At 38.1% G+C, this 25,651-nt stretch overlaps 1 protein-coding gene across 3 annotated transcripts in view; it reads left to right on the forward strand.

Annotated features, from left to right (window-relative positions):
• Positions 1-25,651, forward strand: part of elfn1a (extracellular leucine-rich repeat and fibronectin type III domain containing 1a) — an 858,957-nt gene that overhangs the window by 681,013 nt on the left and 152,293 nt on the right. For all 3 annotated transcript variants that reach the window (XM_039774324.1, XM_039774325.1, XM_039774323.1), the window contains exon 4: positions 18,358-18,473. The gene's annotated coding sequence lies outside the window, so the exon portion shown is untranslated. The remainder of the gene's footprint in view (positions 1-18,357; positions 18,474-25,651) is intronic.

Consider the following 25,651-nt stretch of genomic DNA (forward strand, 5'->3'; position numbering starts at 1 on the left):
TGGAGTGATGCCATGGTTTGTAATTGTGACCATTTTGTGTGCCAATCTATTGCTATGGTCAGAGTTACAAATGTATATGGCTGTGATGCTTTGCTGTTATGACTAGGTTTACAATTGTGAGGTTTTGAAACATTGCTGAGATTTGAATATAATAATTATATGTTTACTAGGGCAGTGTTTAATGTCTTAATGTAGTAAAGGTAAATTTGTGTAACTAAGCCAAAAAATATATACTTTTACATGGCTGCTTACGTTTTTCTTGAGGGATGCTAAAAAACATTACAGAAATACAGTGTATGATGGAGGAAAGGAGAGGCCTACCAATATATGAAGGAAAATACTACGACCTTGAACTAAAGAAGATGATCACTTCATAATGGGACATTTGCTGTGCTTTTCTTCCCTGCACTTTGCTTGTAGCGTCTGCTCCAACATAATCGAGCCGAAGAGGTAAAAATTGAGTTTAAAGAAAAATCAAAAATGGGCTTCTTTCAACACTTTATGTGATCAGCATTTGAATGACATAAAGTGCAGCTCTTTACTTTAGTTTTTAAAGTTGTCCTTTTTTTTCATCAATGGGTGTGGATGGAACGTTTTACAGCATATTACCTGAATACTATTCTTTAAAAAAACTGAAGTCTGAGGGAGCTCACTCTCCCCACAGCGGCCTGAACTTTTCATTTGCGCCTTAGGGCTTGAAGGTTGAAGCCCTTTTAAGTGACATATTGATTGCTTTTTTGTGATGAAATTTAAAGGGTATGCTGTTTTAGAGAAGTCGTCATTATTATCATGAATCACATCAATTAGAACATGATTTAGCATTTTGATCATTGAACACAATTTAGAAATTTATGAATATTCATTTGTGTTTCTGCTTTTGGTGTTGAGTATATGATGTTGATGGTGAGCTATCTTTTAATACTGTTCTTCGGTAGTTGTACTGCATACTACTACTACTACTAATAATAAAAATAATAATTATAATAATACATAAGAGAAGGTTTATAGATGTGGTGAGAGAGGACATGCAGGTGATGGGTGTAACAGAACAAGATGCAGAGGACAGGAAGATATGGAACAAAATAATCCGCTGTGGCCACCCCTAACAAGAACAGCCGAAAGAAGAAGAAGAATACACTTTATTTGCATACCAACTTTCCTATGCACAAACCGCTTTACAAATATTCAAATAAATACAATAGGAATAAAAGCAAAGATGATATTAATAATACAGATTACACATTAATACCAAGCATTAAAAACCAAATAATAGATAAATGCATGAAGGTCAAGTTTCTAAATTTAATTAAGAAACAATAGTTAGAAAGCCACGAACAAATAACACAGTTTGTAGGAAAATAAATGTTGATGTTACACTCATCCATGATGGTAAAGATCAATAGGATAAGACCGCAGTTTGTTAGCAGTTTTTATAGCCAAATGCTGGAGGACATTCCATGGCTATTCTTGTGATGTTCATGTCAGATCTAACAATTCCAGCCATTACACCTCTCTGACCTGAGCTGGGCAACACTGCAAAGTAAATGCCCCCTAGACAGAGCTACTCTTATTTAGAGATCTAAACTAATACATTTTATTCCATTTTTGCATCCATCACTAGAGTTTATTTCAATATAGAGCAGATTTAGTACATTAATCTTGTGATAATAAGCCCTGAGCAGGACAGTGTACTTCAGCTGGCAGCTTAATACATTATAAAATGCTTTGTTTTTCCGTCACTTTCTCATGCAAGGTTTGGGAGAGGCTGTATCCAATCTTCAACAGCTACATCCATGCAGCTCAATGATCTTTTCCCTGCAGTGTTCACTGCCTGCACGTACACACTGTTGCCCTTCTATATTTTAGTCCTGAGTAACACTTTCTCTAATGTATACACTATGTTGATCATTGACATCCTTAGATGACCTGCCTGCTCCTGTTTTGTATCATACATTTATTTAACATTCCAGTTTAGTGTATTTGAAATTAGAGCCTTACTCTCCGGAGATGTCCCACTACTTTAGCATTGACCAATTGAATGATGTTCCATATTTTAATACGTTCTTGTTCATCATGGCATCGGAGTTGATTGGCCATTCAAGTAAGATTTTCACTGTACTCTGTCCACCTGACAATACAGCTATTACTACTACTGCAAATTTGTCACATTGAATGTTACAAGCTCTTCAACCAATGTATAATCTCTATATATATAAAATCCAAAGTCTGTCTGTATGTATGTCTATTCACTTTTCACAAGAGAACTACTTTACGTATTTAGATTGGGTTTTTTTCTCTAATTTGGTTGAACATTCCATTTGATTTTGCGACTTCTCTCATCATGCTAAGAATCATAGTTCGCTTGCAGGAGGGATATATTCCTGCAAATCCGAGACACAGGCTGCTGGCTGAGGGGAGGAGTAAGCATGACGTCAGGGGTGGGAAGCCGGGCAGGGCCCTCGTCATTGTCCTTTTTCACTAATACACAGTCAGAGCTGCAGGGCACAGCAAGTATATATAAAATGCACATCAGTAAACACACTTTTTATCTTATTTAATTTTTATAGCGACTGATGTTATGCAAAACCAACTGTCAAAGTTGGGGGAAAAAAAAAAGTAATTACCTCTCCTAGTTTAATCAGCCCAATTAAAGGTGGAATCCACTTACTGAATACAGCCAGGCTTTATTACAGCTTTGTTAGTTTTTATTATCATGTTTGGTTGAACACTTGAAAATATCAGGGGTCAAAAATAAATGAAACCAGGAAAACTTTCTTCAAAAACATTTTTACAAAGCCTAAGTTCAAAAATATCTGAAAACATGAAGCAAAATCCAAACAAGAAAGAAGCAAACTAGACATAATGGGCCCAGTGCTTGAGCACTTGATGGAGGCTGAGAACCTCTTTAAATTCTCACGGCCCATGTGTTATGTACCCATCCAGTAGCATAAGCTGCCAAGCAAGTAAAAGGAAATGAGTGCAATATGAAAAACTGACTGTTAGATCAATAAAGGAAAAATGAGTATGTGCCTTCCTGGAATAACAAAAGTACAATATAGAAAGAAACAAAAAGTGATACAGGGTTTAAATCAGCTGAAGAACAGACATTGGCATCAGAGGAAAATGACATAATATGGCATTCTCAAACCTGAATAATACAATCCATGGAGGGTCATAGCCCATGAGAAAGAAAAGTGGAAGAAAGAAGAGTGTTAAAAAAAAATGGTGAACAGGTTTGACTGTGTAGAGCTTAAGAAAACCTATAAAGATGAACAATCAATCAAAAAACCTTAATGGGTAAGGACACTCCGTAGTAAAAGTGTGTGCCCATAGAAATTATAAAATAAATGACTGGGAGATAAAAGCACTGAGGTAAAACCAATAGGGTGAAGACACAGGAGTCAGCAGAAAGAGAGCGACCGAGCAGAAATGCAAAGCGAGAACCCAAGTCTTGGAAGCAAAGGTTGGGTCTTAATGCTAAAATCTTCTTGGAGCTGCCATTAAGCCTCCTCTAACACTAGCAAGAGAGAAAGAGTATCATATACGGTTGGTTTGCATTTTGATCCAAAGAAAGGATTTTTGGAATATGTGTACCACCATCTTATATAGGGGCTGACGTCAAGCACTATGTCACTTCCCAATCATGTGACTGGCAGTGAAAATCATTACCGTACACAATAAAGCTACTACTATGATTTGGGCTCATTTTAATATTTTCCCCCATGGTTTTGATGTTTTTTCAAGACTTTTAGTTTACATTACAGGTTTTTTTAGTCATTGACTCAACATCTTTTACTCTGAAGTTGTTTTCATTCACACATGAAGTATTCACATTTATTGTAACTCTATTTTGGCTTTTCATGGTTTTTTCTTAGGGATGACTGAAGGTCATGAGCTATGATATACTCATGCCAACAGTATAACGGTACACACACTTCCTCTTTATTGGAGGTTTTGGATTTCACTAAAGACTTTTTTGTGTGTGTTTCATTACTTACAGATTCTTAGTTTACATCCTTTTTGATATATTGACCCTCTGTCTTTGTAATTTTTCTACATTTGCGTCATTCTTTTAGGGTCATTTTGCCCTCTAACTGGGGATTTTCAGTACTGCAAATCATGAATCAGCCATTTGTTTTTGCAATTACAGTTTAAATTCGTTGTTATTATTTTTCAAGAGGTATGTACCCTGGCTTCTAGGATTTCTCTGGTATTTCAATGGCTTCAGAGATTGTGACCTCTATACAATTATACATTGGGGTTTTCACTCAAAAAGATTGTTTCTGTGTCCATTTTGACAGATTATATATATGTACTTTTGTAATAATTTCTTAGAATCTCTAGTTTTTGATCCTTGCCTGCATTCACGACTACAACATTTGATTTGCATTCTTGCTTTGGTTTCTTATTGTTAGTCTTTCTGATTTTGACCTTTTTTTGGTGCTTTTCATAGCATCTTTTCTCCTAGTTATGAAAAATAACGTCTTGCTAGTATTCCTAGCGTGACACTCTCGCTTTGTTTCTTTCTACTACATTTCGGGCTTATCATTTTGGCATCATTATTTGATTCAAATGACTTCCTGATTTTCACTTTGGCTTGTTTATTTTGACTATGTTTCATCATCTGGTCCCCAATCAAATGCAAACTGCCTTGTGATCTCTCTTGGCAGGAAATTCACAGCCATCAGCAATGCAAAGCAGCGGCACACACAGCAAACAACTATCCAAGAGCAAATCATGATAACGTCACTGTCTGAGTAATTAAAAATATAAACTTACCAGAAACATAGGTCAAAATTATCCAGAAGTGAAATGAATAGTGTCTCAAGGAGCTCAAATCTGAATCTTTAAATTGAGAACAGACTAAAAGAATGTATTATCATTCAAGTACAGGAATAATAACAAACAGATTGAAATTTTGCTTTTGGTATGTGCATTTAGTGGATTTAGACATGTAAAAAGACACATCACCAAGTTACAACACATTGAGAAGCCCAATACAATTTGAATGAGGGGGTGTGGCTTAACAACACCTGGAAGGAGGGGCTAAAGTGGTTACAAGACAGAAGGGGCGGATAAAAGTGGAGAAGTGGGAATGGCTGAGAGAACAGCATAATAAAATGGTGTGTCTGCTGTTATTTGTCATTTGAGGCTGCATTAAATTCTTAGAATTTCATTTATCAATCATTCCCAATCAGGAAATCAGTCACATAAGAAACAGCATAGACAGGACAGAGTAACATTAAAAGCGCAACTGTCCCAATTGAATAGTTTAAAAAAAAGCCCATACTATTCACCTAAGCACTTTTAGAACAAGATTTTAAGTCAATGGGCTTCAGGCTGACATTCTGTAATTGCTGATTACGATTTTTAGCAAAAACCTCTATTTTAGGAAGCAGATCACGAGTGATATGAGAAACACATACAGATAGTTACTGGGGGATAAACTATAAATGATGATTTATTAGACTGGGGGCAGTCTTTACAAACCACAATCTTCCCTTGACTCACGGTAGGGTACTTAATGCTGTGCTTTGCTTTATCAACACTTTCTTTTCCTCTCAGATAAAAATGAAAAAACAAGCAACTAGCTCTAGTTTATCCTTTTGCATTAAAGTAGCAAGAAAAATAAATAAATAATTCTTTCTACTATGCAGAACAGTCTGTGGACTGGCTGCAAAATGGCCCAAGTCAGCATTGATGAATTGGCTAAACAAAAATGCACATTTATTTATTTATTCCTCTGCCACAACCAAAGGCATCCAGAATATGTTGTCTTTTAGAAGCAACAGATAAGAATGATTCAATGTTTGTTTATAAATCTTTTTATTATAAGCCACATGCAAATTAAACACTCCAAAGAAAAGCCGTAAAATACAATACACAACAATACTTCCATAATGTTTAGTGCCCACTGACAGCACTTCTTATGCCATTAGGCCTTTAGGTCATCCTGAATATTTACAGATGAGTGCACTTGAGGACGTTAAAGACATAAGAACTGAATTCTGCACCTTATATATTATATGGTATGACCTAAAATACATTTTTATTATTATCTCAGCTTAAGCAAATTAATATTGAAATTGAATTACGAGCTCATGGCCTTTGCACCAGGCATGTTTTAAGGAAAAAAAAACTGTGAAAAAGTCAAATTCTCCTCTATAATATTTTTGGCACAATATTATTATTATTATTATTACTAGAGGTGCCAAGCCACTGGCACCTTCGCACCCAAACCCCAGTTGCAGCCAAAATATGAATAAAATCTTAAATATACAAAAGAAAAATTATTATTTATTGGAGTCAAAATCATGAAATTCTATAAATATGTAAAAGAAAAATAAATTATTATTTAATGTAAGAATCATAAAAATATTTACTCTCTTACCGATTGGAGTATTCCCATTAAGCTGAGGTCCACTATGCTCGATGAGTATTTATAAGAGACTAAATAAACGATCCATTCATTTTAACTGACATTCTTATAGACAAAAAAACGTTTTTTTAAAAAAATAACTCATTTAAATAACAGGAAAAATCATGTGAAAACTAAAGTGGGTCATCGTAATTCGACCTTCAGCTAACTAAATCACCAACCTGTAAATACAAACATTGGTGTTATGAATAGATATTTTTTAATAGTTTGTTCCTGTGAAAGAAAGTTTACTCAATCAAAAATAAACACCACAACTTTCTTGATATCTTAGATTATAATTTAAAAACGGAATAAGAATCTGAAAATCTAACAACATCACGTTAAAGTTTGATAAATTCTGAAAAGAATGATATCAAACATATATATGTAGGTTTTAAAATAAGTCCTATTTAAAGCGTGACAAAAAACATGACATAAAAATGTCACATAAAATCATCGCTCAAAAACGTTGCACTTTTAGGGTTAGGATTTTATATATATAGAGTAGATTATTATTATTATTACATTTTGACGGGGTGTGGGGTACCCCCATTAATTGTCTGATCTCAGATGGCACTGGTACTGGAACCTGAAAGCATACATTATATTGTAAAAACTTTGAAAGCATTGGCACCCCTTACAAGTCAAGTACCGTAGCTTTTATTATGCAATTAGCAGAGTACATAGTGAAATGAAACAATGTTCCTTCAGGACTGCGGTGCTACAGAAAAAGCTAAACATTATAACATAAAGTGCATGTAAGCAAGCATGTGCAAACGTTGCAGAAGAGTGCAAAGACAGACAGCGGTACAAATGAAGACAGTGCAGCGCAGACCAATACACGTTAAAGTACCAAAAATGTGGCAATATCTTAATAGAAAGAATAGGTGTAAATGTGACACTGGAAGCAGGAAGAAGGTAACAGTGTAATAATCAATATAATAATATATATAAAGATCTCGTTGAGTGGGAAGGTGTGTGTTTGCTGTCAGTCTTGTTCCTGATTGTTTATGAGTCTTATGGCCTGAGGAAAGAAACTATTACATATTCTGGTGGTGAAGGCCCAGTTGTTTTTGTAACTTTTTCCAAATGGCAGGAGGGCGAATAGTTTATGTGATGGGGTCCTCCACGATTCTGGTGGCTTTGCAGCTGCAGCATGTGGTGTACATGTCCATGGTGGAAGTAAGAGAGATTCTGATAATCTTCTCAGCTGTCCTCACTATCTGCTGCAGGGTCTTTCTGTCCATAACAGTGCAGTTTCCAAACCAGACAGTGATGCAGCTGTGCAGGATGCTCTCAGTAGTCCCTCTGTAGAAGGTGGTGAGCATGGCTGGTGGGAGATGGGCTTTCCTCAACCTTCACAGGTGGTAAAGACGCTGCAGGGCTTTCTTGACTATGGAGCTAGTGTTGAGGGACAAGGTGAGATTCTCCGCCAGGTGAACACCAAGGAATTTGATGCTCTTGACGATCTCCATGCTTGAGCTATCGATGAACAGCGGAGAGTGATCGCTTCTAGTTCTTCTGAAGTCAACAGCCATCTCATTTGTTTTGTCTATGTTCCATGTTCAGGGACAGGTTGTTGGCTTTGCACAAGTCCGTTAACCCCTGCACCTCCTCTCAGTATGCTGATTCATTGTTCTTACTGAATGGCTGCCTCATGGCTTTACATGGCATTACAATGGCTGCCTCCTTCCTTGTATTCAATGCTGTAGGTGTATGTTATGGCCACCTATAATAGACAAGACAGAATCAGAGAATATGTGGACAGCAGTGTGCAGTTGATACATGAGGCTGCTGCATCACCTCTGCCTGACATGCCTTCTTTCCACACTCCAGACCTCAAACGAACGCCGCTTGTGATTTCTCTCCCTGTCTCTAAACAGACCGGGCTCCAGCCATAAACCAGGAGAACTGTCATACACTTTAAATAAGTGAAGCCGAGCAGTGCAAGTTAATGATCATTAGCACCGAGTCTATAAATGTGAGATGTCGTCTGTGCCTTTTGCTGTCCTCAAAACCTACAAAAGGAAAGAAAAAAGGATACCAATGTCTTGAAGCTTTTGGAAAGCAAAATGACAAAACATACCAAATCTGTTTGAAAGCACCCTAAAGATACTCCTGAAGGTGCTTCAGCATAGTTAATTGTGCAAGGCTCCATGACTGTCTGCAGAGTGTGTGTGTGTGTGTGTGTTCAAATTCACACGGGCTATCCATTCACACGGCTTTAGGACAATTTAAGTGAACCAACTCAGAAATTTTTAGTCATTCCAAAATGTCATCTGTTTTTGCTTATGTTAATCACTGTATTTTTTTCTTTAAATCAAAGCCCCAGGGAAGCTTTATGGAAAGAACTGGAATTAGTATTTATTGTAAAGCTGCATTAAACATTATTTTTTGATTAATTTAATTTATTTTTGAGTACAGAGTGCTTGCTTAAAACCACTTCCACAATGCTTTTACAATATATTAATAAAAACCTTACAACATTTCCACACATAAACAAACAAACTACCTTCATCCAGCCCATTAACATTATCAATTGAGATGTGTCCGATTGACAACAGAGGAGAGGAGAACAAAACCTCCATTGATTCCAGGAGAAAATAAACCTCTGGAGGGTTCCATGGTTGGTTATAACAGGCAAAGACAGTTTTGGCGACCTAGGCTGCCCACCTCCACTGAAAGGGGCTATAAATCGCTTGTCTAAGTCAGTTACTGTTACCAGGAAGCATAAGTTATATCATTGTTAAAAGTTTAGAGGAAGTTTTAATGAGTATAAAAAAATAATTTAACAAATGTTCATTTGGCCAAAGGAAAATATGTTCACACAACTCTGCATGGTTCCTTTCTCTAACCCAGCAGAAAAGAGAAGACAAAGAGATGAAAGATTCATATTAGCTTAAATAAACAGTAGGTAGAGCTCTTATCTAAATAGTGTCAATTCTATAACATAATTTTGGAGCTTTAAATGTAAAATTAATACAAAGAATGAATAATCAAAAACTGCAGTGAATAATAATAATTCAAACCAGAGTACCTTTTCTTGTAAAACACGTGACTTATGGTGCTCACATAATAAAAACTTGACATCTAAATGTTAACTGCACATCCATGGAAGTCAGATGAAACAAGATGCACAAGGCAGACTACTAATACACTGCCTGTGTCTGTCTATCTATCTATCTAATGATACATGTTTGGGGACACCATTGATTAAGTAGGGAAATGCCATACGTATTGGGACACCTACTTTTACAACACACATGAACTTTAATGACATCCCATTCTTAACACATGGGCTTTAATATGGAGTTGGCCTACCCGTGCAGCTATAACAGCATCAACACTTCTGGGAAAGCTTTCCACAAGGTTTAGGAGTGTGTTTATGGGAATTTTTGACCATTCTTCCTGGAGTGCATTTGTGAGGTCAGACACTCATATTAGAAGAGAAGGCCTGGCTCGTTCGCAGTCTCCACTCTAATGCATCCCAAAGGTGATCTGTTGGTTTGACGTCAGGGCTCTGTGCAGGCCAGTCAAGTTCCTCCACACCAGACTCGCTCATCCATTTTTTTTATAGCCCTTGCTTTATGCACTGGTGTGCAGTCATCCCCAAACTGTTCCCACAAAGTTGGGAGCATGAAATTGTCCTAAATGGCTTTGTATACTGAAGCATTAAGAGTTTATTTTACTGGAACTAAGGGGTCAAGCCCAACCCCTGAAAAACAGCCCCACACCGTAATCCCCCCTCCACCAAACTTTACACTTGGCACAATGCAGTCATTCAAGTACTGTTCTCCTGGCAGTTGCCAAACCCAGACTCGTCCATCGGATTGCGTGATTCGTCACTCCAGAGGACACGTCTCCACTGGCAGTGTGCTTTGCACCACTGCATCCGACACTTTGCATTGCACTTGGTGAGGCTTGGATGCAGCCGCTTGGCCATGGAAATCCATTCCATGAAGTTCTCTACTCTGCACTGTTCTTGAGCTTTTAGAGGTCTGTAGCTATTGATTCTGTGGAAAGTTGGCAACTTTTGCACACTGTGTGCCTGAGCATGCGCTGTCCCCGCTCTGTAATTTTACGTGGCATACCACTTCATAGCTGAGTTGCTGTTGTTCCCAATTGCTTCCACTTTGTTATAATACCACTAACAGTTGACTGTGGAATATTTAGAAGTGAGGAAATTTCATGAATGGACTTATTGCACAGGTGGCATCCACGCTTGAATTCACTGAACTCCTGAGAGTTCTTTTGCTTGTTTGTAGAAGCCGTCTGCATGCCTAGGGGCTTTAGTTGTACACCTGTGGCCATGGAAGTGATTGAAACACCTGAATTCAATGATTAAGAGGGGTGTCACATAAGTCTATCTATCTATCTATCTATCTATCTATCTATCTATCTATCTATCTATCTATCTATCTATCTATCTATCTATCTATCTATCTATCTATCTATCTATCTATTTAATGAATGCACTTTGTGTCAAGTATGATATTTTAGCTTTTTACAGAAGCTCTTTAAATAAATAATTACATAAATACATAGGTACATATTTCAATACATACAGTAAATAAATATACACACACTCTAACCTAAAGACCTAAATACATACCAAAATGAGTAAAGAGCAAGTATATTAAAAAGAACAAACACTTCTGACTTGTCAGTCCCAGGCACAGTGAGGCGCTATCAAGGCATTTTGCTGTTGGTCTAAAGGAGCCCCCTCACGTTTCCTGACACACTTCTGCTGAATAATTTGTTGACTGAAAGTTCTCAGTGTTATTGTGTCTGATTGAGGATGTGCAGTATTGCTCATAATGGCACTCAGTTTTGATTTAATTCTCTCCTTTGCTTCTTCCTCCAGGGGGTCCAGAGTGTGTCCCATAACTGAGCCTGCCCTTTTAATTAGCTTGTTGATTCGGTGGGCCTCTCTTGAAGTGATTTTATCAGACCAGCACACCACAGCATAGAAAACTGCATTGGCCATCAGAAAGTTGTAAAAGATGTGAAGGTTGTCATTTCTCACATTAAATGAACACAGTTTTGTAAGGAAAGAGAGTTTACATATGGCAGCAGAAATGGTCTCTACTAAGGATGGAAAACGGCAGACACCTTGCCTTTTGCCTTTCTGTTAGCTATTCATTTAAATCTGTCCTGTCATTCTTGACATACCTCTTGGTCAGGTAGACTCAGCCTCCGTTCCACCCGATGCTTTCCTCCAGAGGTGTAAATTCTACCTCTCTTTTCCATTTCAGATCATGCTGGCTTGTTAAATACCTTTCATCTCAACCCACCTGTATTCCCCCTGGTTAGCTGACCACTCAGTTTCTGAGATTTTTATCTATACAGTATTAGTTTTAACCAGTATTAAGTAAAGCCTTTCTTTATGTTTGACCATTTTAAAACATGATATTGTTAGATATTCCACAGTTATGCCTTTCCTTAGATGATGTTGCCATTGCTGGAAACAGACTTGAAAGTCCTTTAAGGAATACCCTTGAGTCTGTCACATTACGCTGGATGAGGTCCCCAAGCTCAGTTCTGGGAGACCCCTTTGGCTGCAAGTTTTCATCCTAACCAGTTTCACAACCAATGAGATAGTTTCCAACTAATTAATCTCATTGTTTAATTAGCTTGTCTTTTATCTTTTTTCTTATTATGCATTCAGAAAAGCACAATGGTGTGAGATTTACATTTACAGTATAATAAATTTGGAAGTATTTTTTGCCATAGCTCTGTTCCTGTTAATTGAATTAATTGACTTTTCCTATTCCTTTAATTTTATAATAAAATTCAGACAACACACACAGGGTGAGCAGGCCAGGAATTGAATCTAGGTCCTTGGATCTACAAGGCAGCAGGGCTTACCAATTTGCTGGATTCTTGCCTCAGTTAAGGATTCTGTTTAGTATATTTAATTTATCCATCTATCCATTATCCTCTATATCCTAACTACAGGGTCACAGGGGTCTGTTGGAGCCAATCCCAGACAACACAGGGCGCAAGGCAGAAATAAACCCCAGGCAGGGCACCAGCTCACTGCAGGGCAAACACACACACACACACCTACATGCCAAGCACACACTAGGGACAATTTAGAATGGCCAATGGACCTAACCTGCATGTCTTTGGACTGTGGGAGGAAACCAGAGTACCTGGAGGAAAACCACGCAAACACGGGGAGAACATGCAAACTCCACGCAGGGAGAACCCGGCTCTCCTAACTGCGAGGCAACAGCGCTACTGTATTTAATTCAATTCAAATAATTCTTATTAATGTGGAAGCCGGCCCGGACACAGACAGGCGGACATGTTAAGGTCACCCAACACACGTTTATTCATAACTATTAACAAGTTCAAGTGCACACAAACCCCAAAGTCCTGGCCAACAACAATGCCTGTTTCCTTCTTCAGGCCGCCTCCAGAGGCCTCGTTCACTACACTCCCAACTCTCGCCTTCGTATGAGGCTCCAGGTGGGGTCCGGCAATCTTCCACGGACACGCCCCTGCATCCCCAGAAGCACTCCGGGTGTCCCCTCTCTTCTTCTACCCAGCACTTCCGGGTGTGGTGGAAGTACTGAGGTCCAGGGCTCCAAAGGCATTGGGGCGCCCCCTGGTGGTGACCACGTGTCCCTACAGGGTGGAGCTTCAAAGCTCTGTACCCGTGGCCCCCAAAGGAACCAGGGCGGTCGCCCCACATGGTCTGGGGAAGGCGTAAGTCCTCCTCCGATCTTCCTAGGCATCCCGGCCAGGTTGCCACCCCAGCCATCTCCGACATAGGTACACTTCTACTTATGAGCCCAGAGTTACATATTAATACAAATATGAAAAATGAAGTGCAACAAACTCGAAACATAATGTTGTAACATAAATAGGGAAACGTCATATACAGAAATACATACGTGTTACCCTAGGTCCAGCTGTTTTCGGTCAGCCAAATTCGGTAGATGTCAGACCAAAGTAAGGCATTACTCATCTAGGCTAGCATCTTATTTGATTCAGTCCATATTTATAAAAAACTACAGTGTATAGAGAGGAAGTATAATGAGTAAATTAACTGTGATCCATTATATTTAAATTATTTAGCATGAAATATACCCTCTTAATTTATTAAGAATTTATGCTGATACAGTATCTGTTGACACCTGTGAAATATTTTTTTCCTTCTCATCCATTTGTTCATTGATTTGATTTCTGAACACTTTTTTTGCAAAATACTGTAAATTCCCAGAGGTCTCTTCATCACTGGGAGCAAGGCATCATTCCAATTAAGGACACAGTTCCTAATAAAAAGCCGATTTTGAATCTCTGTTTAACCTTTCACACACTTTTTTCAATGAAAATCACCATTCCAAGAGAAAGCCCCCACAAAGCATTAGGAACAATGTCCGGACTCGATGGTGACTGCGCCTGGGCAGAGATGCTATCCCCGGACTGGACACTCAACTACCATGTGCTACCCTATTGCCAGTTTTTAACTGTTGAACTGCAGCACATGTATTTGTGGCCAACGTTTGTGTTGGATTGTGAGACAACTGAGAAGACATTTTTATTTAAATCAGATCCCCTCTCTAGTAATGGGAGAGCAAAGGCTGTGCTCCTTAATAATTGAGGCAGAATGCAAAAAACTGGAACAATCAGAAAGTTAAAAGTAGGCTGTGTACAGAACAGAAATGACCTTTTCAGATAAACATTTAATGCCGCACGTTGGTAGCACCTACAGCTTGACATTTTCTGTTTGAAGGAAGGTCTAAGCCTTTTTCAGAAAATGTTCTTTGACCAGTGCGAAGAATAGCCGTATATCATATTAACCGAGTTCTCCGATAAGAATCAGATAGACGAGTGGCTCATCCTCCACAGTACATTAGCCCAAAGAGCAACTGAATTAAAGAACATGCATGGAGGCGTTATCCTTTTCCAATACCTAGCAGCCACAAGTAATGTGAAATTTATCACATTTTGTCAGCCTGTTTTTTTTTTTATTGCTTGTGCCTTTGTTGTTTTTATTTCATAGATTAAGCTCCAGTAAACTTTATTATTACTAGACCCTTTTTTTTATTTCTTCCCAGTAAACTTAAACACTTTCTATTAAACCTTGTATTAAAGACTCTAAAGCTGTATCTCTTGGCTAGCCTGCTCTGCTCAGTGATATTAAGCCTGGACGGTTCTGCACTTGGGAGATACGGCTGAAGAAGGTGATAAAGAGTGAGATCTTTCAGTAGCGGGCCCTGTGCTCTCAAGCCAAATATGGACCTGCCCACGGGCATCATACAAGCTGCCGCTGTATGCCTCAGTTAGGCCGATTACATTTTTAATTTACTACCGTTCTCCCATGGCATCATATATCAGAACCTGCAAAGAAGTACGAGGATTAGTTGTTCAAACGTGGGACGCTCCTAATCAATTCTGAGTAATCATCTGGCTCAATTACACAATGAAACTTACATAATTGTAATAATTTGGGGCCCTCTAGAGTATCTTCAGATGTGGGTTTTGTGTGTCTGTCTTTTTATGTTAAGTATTCCTTTGTTCATTTCAAATTAGCTTTCATCAGATATTGAATTCTTCAACGATTACAGTAGAAGTAGGGGTAAACTATGCCATTACTCATCGATGTCATTGAATGCCTGCTCTTAATTTAAAGATTTTTTTTCCCATTATACAAATGCTTTGTCTCAAATGCCTCTAAGCAGAGCATCTTTTGAAAAGGCAAACGCTGAGGCCATTTGACAAGACGATGAAACTGATACACATTCAACCACATTTCATTAATGTTAATTTTGCCACTGGCAAAGCCGGCAGTTCTACGCTGCTTGTTATTGATTCCCTACACAATAGTCATCACGAAATGCAGAAACATTCATGCACCATTCCTGAGCAGACAAGAGAATATCTAAATAAAGACAAGACATACTGTAGGTAAAAGCAGCTTCAATCAAAATATGATCATTCTCATGAAAGCAAGATTGGTGGTACAGAATCCAAATGGCAGGACTTGGCAATAGTTCTCAATAAGATGAACTGTTAGTGTGCTTCTGTGTGCTGGGCAGTGAACTCTGCTTCATAACAGCAGCTTCATTAAACCTGAAGAAAGTAGAGGAGTCTAACATAGGAATTGTCTTACAGCCTGATTTATGCTAACCAGCCTCAATGTGTTTTACATGTTGCAGGATATTATCGAGAACGTACAGTCCATAAACTGTAGTATGACTTACTCCATTTTGTTTATTTTTTGTTTCATCTTGACATTGCTTTTTATTTTAGCCATGCTACATTTGTAATTATTTTATAACATGCTGGACTGCTAAGTAAAAATGTGCTTAACTATTAGGCATTAAACTGTACTGATCTGAATGTTAAGAATTTAATAATCATTTGTTCATTTTTATATAGCTGTTAAGTCATGACAGGGTCCTAGGGTGACCCTACTCTCCCTTTTATACCTTTTATTACTGTATGTAAACCTTAACAGACTGCCCCAAATCCAATACTCGTACCACACTGTCAGGGTTAACTGTTGTTGTAGTTCAATACATTCCACCTTCATTTACACTCTACAGCCCCAGGCAACTTGTTAAAATGTATTATATGGCCAAAATAACAAACAATATTTGTCTTTTAGCATATTTATTTTTTGGATCTTCTGTAAATCTATCTATCTATCTATCTATCTATCTATCTATCTATCTATCTATCTATCTATCTATCTATCTATCTATCTATCTATCTATCTACAGTGCATCCAGAAAATATTCACAGCGCAATGGATGAATTTAATCCACTTTTGAATAAGGCTGTAACATAACAAAATGTGAAAAAGGTGATGCTCTGTGAATACTTTCCGGATACACTCTATCTATCTATCTATCTATCTATCTATCTATCTATCTATCTATCTATCTATCTATCTATCTATCTATCTAGTTTAATACAGCTTATTTTCTGTCTATCTATCTATCAAATGAATGAACTTTGTGTCGAGTATGACATTTGGCTTTTTACAGAAGCTCATTAAATAAATAATTACATAAATACATAGGTACATATTTTAATACATAAATAAATATACACACACTCTAAGACCTAAATACATACCAGAATGAGTAAAGAGCAAGTATATTAAAAAGAACAAACACTTCTGACTTGTCAGTCCCAGGCACAGTGAGGCGCTATCAGGGCATTTTGCTGTTGGTCTAAAGGAGCCCCCTCACGTTTCCTGACACACTTCTGCTGAATAATTTGTTGACTGAAAGTTCTCAGTGTTATTGTGTCTGATAGAGGATGTGCAGTATTGTTCGTAATGGCACTCAGTTTTGATTTAATTCTCTCCTTTGCTGCTACCTCCAAGGTGTCCAGAGTGTGTCCGATAATTGAGCCTGCCCTTTTAATTAGCTTGTTGATTCGGTGGGCCTCTCTTGAAGTGATTTTATCAGCCCAGCTCACCACATCGTAGAAAACTGCACTGGCCGTCAGAAAGTTGTAAAAGGTGTGAAGGTTGTCATTTCTCACATTAAATGAACACAGTTTTGTAAGGAAAGAGAGTTTACATATGGCAGCAGAAATGGTCTCTACTAAGGATGGAAAACGGCAGACACCTTGCCTTTTGCCTTTCTCTTAGCTATTCATTTAAATCTGTCCTGTCATTCTTGACACACCTCTTGGTCAGGTAGACTCAGCCTCCGTTCCACCCGATGCTTTCCTCCAGAGGTGTAAATTCTACCTCTCTTTTCCATTTCAGATTATGCTGGCTTGTTAAATACCTTTCATCTCAACCCACCTGTATTCCCCCTGGTTAGCTGACCACTCAGTTTTTGAGATTTTTATCTATACAGTATTAGTTTTAACCAGTATTAAGTAAAGCCTTTCTTTATGTTTGACCATTTTAAAACATGATATTGTTAGACATTCCACAGTTATGCCTTTCCTTAGATGATGTTGCCATTGCTGGAAACAGACTTGGAAGTCCTTTAAGGAATACCCTTGAGTCTGTCACATTACGCTGGATGAGGTCCCCAAGCTCAGTTCTGGGAGACCCCTTTGGCTGCAAGTTTTCATCCTAACCAGTTTCACAATCAATGAGATAGTTTCCAACTAATTAATCTCATTGTTTAATTAGCTTGTCTTTTATCCTTTTTCTTAGTATGCATTCAGAAAAGCACAATGGTGTGAAATTTATATTTATAATAAATTTAGAAGTATTTACATTTTTTGCCATAGCTCTTTTCCTGTTAATTGAATTAATTGACTTTTTCTATTCCTTTAATTTTATCCTAATAATGACAAGTAATGGCAGGTGGAGCGGACACAGGAGCAAGCAGGCCTGAATACAGAAAAGGCAGTCAGCTCTACTAGTGCTCTCATTGGTTAATCAATATGGCATAACTCAGTCAAACACCTGGAAAAGTGAAATGAACATTGTCGTGATGGTTACAGTTTTAAAATGATAATGAAACAAATGATATTATCTCCATGTATCATAGAGAACTGCTTGTTTTTTCACCAAAAGATGTAAAAGTTCAGTTTTGTAACTTACATATATTGGGAGCAGCTTCTTTAATTATGGAGAAGGTCTAGTTAAAAAGCAGGATTAAAACCTTCATCTAGGGTGGTCTCCCAGAATGAACCTGAGAACTGCGTGTCTGCATTGATATTCTCTAGGTGTCCGCGTTTCCTTCCCATCCTAAATACAGCCGCGTCAATGAGTGAGTGTGCTCTGTGTTGGATCATCATCCCATTTCAGGGGGTCCTGCCATTCTCCCACTGTTTCTGGGCAGCCCGCAGCTCTCACTGCCCAGTAATCGGAGAAGTGGGTACAAGAATGGTTAGATGGCTTTTTAATTGAATTGCTACTTTGGTGCCCTGAAATGTCTTAAAAAATGACTTTCAATTGCTGTATAAATTATTAAGTGAGAATGAAATGTTGTTTTCTTTTTTTTTAGGTTCTCCCACTTTGTAAACTTGCATGCCCACTGTTTTCTATTAAAGACTCCCGAGGAGTTGCAGTTGGCAGCGTGAAAGAGGCAAATCAGCGGCAAACACTGAAGTCAAATAAAAGGTAGGATTTGACTCATTTTAGATGACCTACTGTATAATGCCGCTTCTCCCTCGACTGAGCTCAACTTTAATATCACATACTGCACCTTCATTTAGGTTCACATGATTGCTGCTCCCACAAAACTATTTCCTTTTTTATTTTCACTTGACGTACCTCTGAATTTTGTGTGAGGACTTAGATTCATGCAATTTGGCTTTTCATTAGGAATTGCCTTGACGTAGCAGCCGCTGACTCATGTGCAGTAAAGCAGGTGGCAGCCTTATGTGGTTTAGATAGAAAGCATCCAAACTGGAAACAACTTGAGGTGACTTGAGATTCATGCGGTTGATTTTCTGCCTTTGTAAAGATCTTTAAAACAAGATGTCACGATTGTTACATTCACGCCTGAGCCATATGCACTGGCCAAAAAGGCTCTTCTGATCAATTGTCATACCATGCCTTTCATATAAATATATTATATAGTGCATGATCTATCTATCTATCTATCTATCTGTCTATCTATCTATCTATCTATCATAGTGTCTTTCCTATCTTTATATCTGTCTTATATAGTGCCTTCTGTCTACCATCATGTGCAAAAATTTGGCCACCCCTAGTTTATTGTAATGTATATATACAGTGAAATTAATATTTCCCTTTTATATAAATGTATTATATATTGCTCTATCTATCTATCTATCTATCTATCTATCTATCTATCTATCTATCTATCTATCTGTCTATCAATCATAGTGTCTTTCCTATCTTTATATGTCTTATATTTTGACTTCTGTCTACCATCATGTGCAAAAATTTGGCCACCCCTAGTTTATTGTAATGTATATATACAGTGAAATTAATATTTGCATCAATACCATGACAATAACTTAATACCAAAGTCCTACATACACATGCATACAAAACACACTCAAAAATGTATAGAATTTAATTGTATTTGTTTATGCAGTTTTTTTTTTTTGTTAAAATATTTGTTAATTCGTATTGGCCGTTCACTAATCATATAACCCTTTGAGTAGAAACTGTCAGTGAATTTACTGGTGTTAGCACTATTTACCGGAGGAGGTATGAAAAGTAACTATGCAGGAAGACCAATGTGACTGATAACCCTGTTAGCCTTCCTAAAGTTGTGAATATTGTATATATGTGCTGAAGAGAGAGCAGCGCATTGCTGTGCCAACTTCACCACCCTTTGCAGCACTTTGTGATCCGGAGCTGAGCAGGTGCCATGTAGCCAGTGTAGACGGACTCTGCTGGACCCTTGTAGAAGTTAGTGAGAACAGATGGGGGTAACCTGTGGTGATCAGAGGTCATTAAGGAATCAGTGGTTACATATTGAAAAGAGATGGTAAGCCTTCTTGAAAAGAGCTGAAACACCTGTATAAAGTTATGGTTACTCCCAAGTACTTTTAGCTGCTCACCCTCTCAGCATCATCTGGTACAATGAAGATGGCAGTGTGGTCTCCTTCCTGAAGTCCATTGCCATGTCCTTGGCTTTGCTGACATGAAGTGTGAGAGCATTGTCCATTCACCACTTTGTCAGCACGTAGACCTCTTTTCTGTTTCTTCATTACTGATGTTCAAACCGATGATGTTGGTGTCATCTGAAAATTTAATAATGGAGTTGAAGCCGTGTACATGTTATTTTTGCAAATGAAAAGGAGATGACACAGCCTCAGCAGGTAATAAAACATAAAACACTTCTGCAGAGTTAAATATAAAACTACTGCACATTTGCTGAATTTTAAGAGATTGGAAAAAATGGAAAACTATGGCATATGCTAAACTTTGGACACCCTATTCAGTGCATAGTAATAATCTCATTTGCAGAAGTTGCCTTGTATATTCTTTATGTGCCTTTTTTTCTAAATGTACCTGTGGTGATTTTGGGCTCAGATTTCAGTTTTTCTTTCATCAGACCATACAAAAATCCTAAAATCTAAATCTAAAAAACTTATGTCCAACAGTTAGTGAAAAAACTGAAAGCGAAAAGAATTGGATAATTACAAGATAAGACAAAGTACCTGAAAATCAAACATGAACTACTTCAAGGAAGAAAAGATTAAGGTTTTGAAAAAGCATTCATCATCCGAAGAGATGAATATTATTAAAAATATATGGGAGTAGAAATCTTTGAAACAGGCAGCGCAGGCGGCAAGTCAAACTAATAATATTTCTGAACTAGAAGCATTGTAGATCAATCTATCAACCTGTCGATCTTATGGAGTGTCTTTCATATCTCTGTCTGTCTATCTCTTTCAAAAACAAGAATATAACAACCTGAAGTTTTGTGTAGTTATGGATATACTGTGACAGATCAGGCGGTGCTTTCATTTTCTAGGGCAGGTTCAAGTACAAAGAAAACACACTGACAGTTCAGCCATGTAAGCAGCTGCAGGTGGTGGCAGGCCAGTGTGCAATGTCGTGTGTCTCATGCTGAAAGAAACTTCTAAAGCTCAGGAACCAAGGCCAGCTCAGGATTAGATGGCACCCCTAGGCAGTGTAGGGTACAGATGCCCACAATTCATAAATGAAGTGCTGATTCCCCTTGGAGATCTGGTCGCTTGTGACAGCATGTGAAACTGATGGATGACAAGGGGTTTTGGGTAATTCTTGGAGATTACTGGGCTCGCAGTCATAAGTAAAATAGACAAACTGATGTCCTCCTTGGACATTGGCATTGTCATGGCAGTATGTGAAACTGACATTCTCTTTAGGTACATCTTTGAAAATGTCATGCATCTGCAGTTGATGGGGCTCTTGGATATTTTTTTTTTTTGGTGCCCCCTCCCAAGTCGTGGTGCCACTAAGCTGGTGCCTACTCAACCTATGCCTAGAGCCACCAATTCTGCAACTTACTGCATATTGGTTATACTGCCTGGCTGAGTTCTCGGTCCTATAGACCAGAGGTGTCCAACTTTGATCCGGGAAGGCTACAATGCCTGCAGGTTTTCATTCCTGTTACTTTCTTAATCAGTGACCAATTTTTGCTGTTAACTGATTTCTTTTCCCCTCATTTGGACAAAGCAGCACTGGAAAAGCTGGACATAGCATCACTGGAAAAAGTCCAGAGAAGAGCGTGTAGGCGGATTCCACAACTTCAAGGGATGAATTATGAGGAAGGATTAAAAGAGCCGAACACTTAAAGGCTAAGCAAAAGAAGATTAAGAGGAGACATGATTGAAGTGTTTAAAATTATGAAGGGAATAAGTCCAGTGGATCGAGACTGGTATTTTAAAATGAGTTCATATAGAACACGGGGACACAGTTGGAAACTTGTTAAGGGTAAATTTCGCACCAACATTAGGAAGTTTTACTTCACACAGAGAACCACAGACATATAAGAATAAGTGACCAAGTAGTGTGCTAGACAGTAGGACTTTAATAGCTTTTAAAACTAGATGTGTTGTTATTTTAATTGCCCTGTTTCTTTAGGAAGGACACAGTCCTCTGAATTGCTTCTTTTTTCCTTAAATGGCAGCTAAACAAAAATAAGATGTGATGTGAGCCAGCAGATGACCAGCTAAGCCGGGGCTTCAACCTCCAACCACATTCATTCCAACTAGTTTCTTAATAAGTCAATTTGTATTGTTAATTAAACCCGCCATTTAATACCATGGCTTGTTGGTGCTCTCATGCTGCCATAGCAGACAGCTCCAAAACTGCTGATTTTATTTTGCTAGGAATTCTATCAAAACATTTTGTGGACCTAAGCAGATCAGCATTACTGAGACCTTAGCCTTTCTTTCTTTTCAAATATTGCATGATAAACACCAAATAGCTGGTCATGTGTTGTCTCGTTTTTTATCTCATTATTGTTTGGCTGCTAATTAAGGAAACAAGAAACAATTACAGGGTCTGACTCTTATGTAGCAAGTCAGTTAAGCTTCAGGCAAAATATGTTGATTAGCAGCAAAAACTGGTCACTAATTAAGAAAATGGATTAGAATGAAGACCAGCAGCCATGGTAGCCCTCCAGGATCAGAGTTGGACACCCCTGCTGTAGACTATTTACAGAGCAAGGCAGCACAGAGGATTTATTTACCTTCCAGAAAGAGGTGACTTGAGCCAAACAAGAAAGTTTACTGCGTTTGCAGTCTAACTTTAAAAGACTCTGATACTGTTCCATCAAGTTCAAGGATAATGTTTGTTTAAAAGGACTTTTCTGAAAAAGTATATATATATATATATATATATATATATATATATATATATATATATATATATATATATATATATATATTGTACAAGAAGGACAGAAACAGGTTTTGGGTAGCCACCCTGTATTCTTTGAACAAAATGTGCTCCAAACAGAACTAAGAACCCTGTACATTGAGAATAGGCAGGCTTTTATAGAGGGTAGACAGGAAGTGGTGTGATTGAAGCAGAAGTAGTGTCATGCTGGATCTTCTTTGGAGGGTCTGGAGAATCACTTTTCAACTGCCTTCCATGCACACATGTTTGACTCTATCTATCTATCTATCTGTCTATCTATCTATCTATCTATCTATCTATCTATCTATCTATCTATATTTATTGGATTGCAGCGCTGCTCACTGTGGGACTTGGAGTTCTTTATTAGTGATGAATGAGATGTTTTTGGCTCGAGCATCGCTATGCTCGGAGCATGGTGCTACTCAAACGAGCACCACATGTGCTTGTGCGCCATGCTCAAGTCTACGCCCCGCACGTGTTGGAGACAGCCAATCAAGGGGCAGGTAAGTACTCCATGCATCCAGACATTGTCCCCATGCTGTCCCCGGTCCATTTGGGTGGTGTTTCTGTCACTTTCTGACCTTTTCCAATGGACCAGACACCCTCCCCTCTTCAGAGCCTGGTTGTCTCCCATTGACTTACATTATACTCGGGTGCTTGGTAGAGCACACGAACATCGCGATGTGTTCGGACCGAACACCCGAACACTTTGGTGCTCGCTCATCACTATTCTTTATCTAAGCCCTGTTGGGTACCTTGGGTGCTGCCAGGGGGTTCGGTAAAAATGAAAGAGCCATATGGCATGGGGTTTCTGCCTATCCTGGAAGGGCTTCTCTTCTTCCACCCTCATGGTCTGTAAGCACTTCCGGTGTAGGACAAAGTGTGCCAGGAGGAGTAGAGGTGAAGAAAAGAGAGAGAGAGAGAAGAAAGAACTGTGTGTCATATTATTTGGTGCTTTTGTACTGTAGTGTACTTTGCTTTGAAGTGAACAGAAAACGCTTCCCCACTGAGGAATAAAACGTGTGCTGTGTTGAACTTGTGTCTCAACCTGTTTGTGTCATGGTTTGTGGAGTGGTATGTCCCTGGTGGTCCACTATACACATACATATGCATATATATATATATATATACACACACACACACACATAGTGTTAAGGAGTTTAGAGTTTCCTGCTTATAGAACTTACATGGGTGTTTAGTTTTTAGGATCAGCTGTCAGATTGCTAGTCTTTTCAGTTGATGATCTTCAATATGATTTTTCCATCCCTTTGTATTCATCTTCTTGTTATTCCATACTACTCTGTCTACTGGTCAGTATCTTAAATAATTTATAAGTCAGACTGTGACTAAAAAGTTTTGCATGCTACTGGTCTTCCACCAAAGCTCATGGTTAAATATTTCTTGCAAAAAAGTAGATGTGTCATCATATCATTTTTCTGTTGCACTACTGCATACCAAAAGCAGGATTAAGACATTTTCGATATCATTTTTGAATTTTATAACACAAGCTCAAATAAAAATGTTCATGCTATTTATTCTAGGGCTTGTTAAAGCATTTCTTCATCAGTGCAAAGATCTGCATATGCAATGGGGTCACTTTACCTGAGCTATTTCTCCTTGTACTGACTGGGAAGCTGGACTGCCTGCTTCACATGCTTCTGAAAGGGGGTTCAACGTGAATATCTAATAAGAAACTATGTGTCCACTTGATGAAGAAAAAAACATGCATGGAAAGAATTGAAGGTTAATGGCAGAATTGCTACAAAAAGTGTAAAATGTCCCTGCCATCCCAGTGTAATCTAGAGACACTCATTATCATTAATGAAGAGAAAGGCAATAAGAAATTATTTAGGCGACCAGGAATATAACATCAAAAAAGGAGCCACAAATTCAGTTACCAAACGTCCATCCTTACTTTTACCAATTTCAAAACACTATCTAGAATTTCTAGTGCTAAATAAGAAGTTCTAAGTCCAAAGAACATAACCCGCAATGCTAAACTAGCAAGAAACTTGCTTTATTTTTATCAACAAGTGCCCAATGCCGACCTTTATAACTTCTTTATCTACTTCTTGTAGATTTCCATGACAATGCTGTAGTAGATTCCTCACAAAATGGCAGCACTCTGAAGTAAACAAAATGGAGGCAGGAATGATGCAAAATAACAATTTTAAAACAGAATCACAGCTAAAAAATAGATACAAACAGTGAATTGAGTGACTCAAATATGGCTGATATGTAGTAAACCTTAACAAAAGGAGCTCAAGAAGATGTGTAAAAATTATAATTCAAAATTCATTCACAACAACAGTGTTGTAGTAGGAAAAACTGAGCTTTTATTAAATTCATCTGCTGGTTATCTATATTCTTTGTGTCTGCAATTTTTTTTTTTTTTGTGTTCATTTTCTGTCGGTAAGAACAAGTAAATCATGTACCATTACACATGCCCACTTACCAAACTCCTGAAGGTCTGGTGTGCTTCTTATGAACATCCAATATATTCTAAATATCTTTCAAATACATTTCTGTGACAGAAACCTGAAATTAACAAAATTACCAATCCAAATTTTAGGTTAGAGAAAAGATTAAACTTTCAAGATTTTCTTCTTGATTCTTACAGGTTGGTTGCCAGCTTGCATTGTTAATTAAGCACTGCCAAGATGCAATGTGTAACATGATTGCCTGCTCTGGGATTTGCAAAACATAATCGGACCCGGCTAACAAAAGAGAACCTGACGTGTGATTTCCTGAAGCATTTAAAATTGATTTTTGACACTTCTTTACAAATGTACTTGTGGTCCCTTAATGAACAAGTGAGAGGTGCCATTTACTTGCTTAATAAGTTTAGTTTTGTCAGTTTTGCTTCTCTCTGGTCCTTTCTTTTCAAAACACCAGAGAATTACGTTGAGATAACTGGCACTGCTTTTCTGATCACAGCCTTGACGTTATGACAGTTAAGACTCGCA

This window comes from Polypterus senegalus, chromosome 13 (assembly GCF_016835505.1).
Source record: "Polypterus senegalus isolate Bchr_013 chromosome 13, ASM1683550v1, whole genome shotgun sequence".
Taxonomy (NCBI): Eukaryota; Metazoa; Chordata; class Cladistia; order Polypteriformes; family Polypteridae; genus Polypterus; species Polypterus senegalus.